Here is a 1,350-nt window from a genome sequence, read left to right as displayed (position 1 = left end):
GATTAGATCACCTGTTATGTCTTCGCAATGATCACCGTTGCTCAACCTACTGGGCTACAAGATTGGCCGAGGGGAGCTCTCCTTTAGAACTCGACATCTCATTTCACGGCATTGAGCATTGGAAAGTTCGGAGAGGGGGTACGTTTTTTGCAAACTTTGGCCGTGTAGCATTCGTATTTCAACAGAAATGTCTATAGGGGGGGGGGGGGGGGGAATAAAGACAGCACTTACTCTTCACCCTAACAGATATTTCTGTTGAACTTGAATAAAAGTGCACGTGCTGCACGGCCAACGTGATTTTACGGCCTGATGCAAAATGACAAATAAGAAGGTATGAAGGTACTGATATATACTCTGCAAAGAACAGAAGAGGAAAATATACCTCAAACGAGCAGACGCCAAACAACAAGAGCTCCAAAGAATGGAGTGGAATTAACACTTATGGGAGATTTTTATTTATATTTCATAACTGAGCGTTTTTTTTTTCAGGGGGTCGGAAAATAACAGAGAGATTTCAGTTTCCAGAATTAAGTGTTAGTTTATTTGGATGTAAACGGTTTCAGTACGCGAGGGATTTTAGGGTTTCCTGTGACAAAAGGCATGATTGATATGCAAGTACTCGATGAAACTGTGACTTTGGTGAAAAATTGGGGATGCCGTTGATAAATAATAGAGATTGAAAAGGGCCTAACACCAAGCCCAGTGGAACATCGCACTTTTCGGAAATATGAGAGTTGACTCAGTCGTTTGTACAAGTAAGTCTATTTTTAAAGTATGAAGAAAATCAGTCATTTTATACGATGACCCCCAGGTAACATTTTATACGTTACACCTGACTGCGGATATAGAGAGGTTCCACTCATCATTGCAGACTGTACGCGAAAAAAATCATTGCCCTTCGAAGAAAACGGGCCATAGTTGTGTGGATATGGTTATGAAACTGGGCAAGTTTCTTTGTCTTGTTCTCTGTTTGGGCCCTGACCATGCACAAACCACACCCTTTTTTCTAACCGTTCCAGACAATTTTTTTCAAGTTGGGCGGTCATTAAGAAGTCATACAAGACGAGGCCCTTTGGCTCACAGGTCCTCACACGTTCGTACGACGAAACAGATCTGTCCTTGCGTAATATGTAGCTCTAACAGTGCACGATATTGTTTTAGTATTGTCTATCATTGTAGTGCCATGGTAGAAGTCTTGGGTAAATAGTCTGAGAAGACATGTGGTTACTAGCAAAGTACTGAACCCAGAAAGATTGAAGAAAATAAATGGGAAGTGAGAAACACTGGCTTCTGGGCTGACATGTTGATAAACTTCTTTTGACCACAAGTTTAAGCGTGCCCTCTGAGCAT

This window comes from Montipora foliosa, chromosome 2 (assembly GCF_036669935.1).
Source record: "Montipora foliosa isolate CH-2021 chromosome 2, ASM3666993v2, whole genome shotgun sequence".
Lineage (NCBI taxonomy): Eukaryota > Metazoa > Cnidaria > Anthozoa > Scleractinia > Acroporidae > Montipora > Montipora foliosa.
This window is presented reverse-complemented; position numbering follows the sequence as displayed.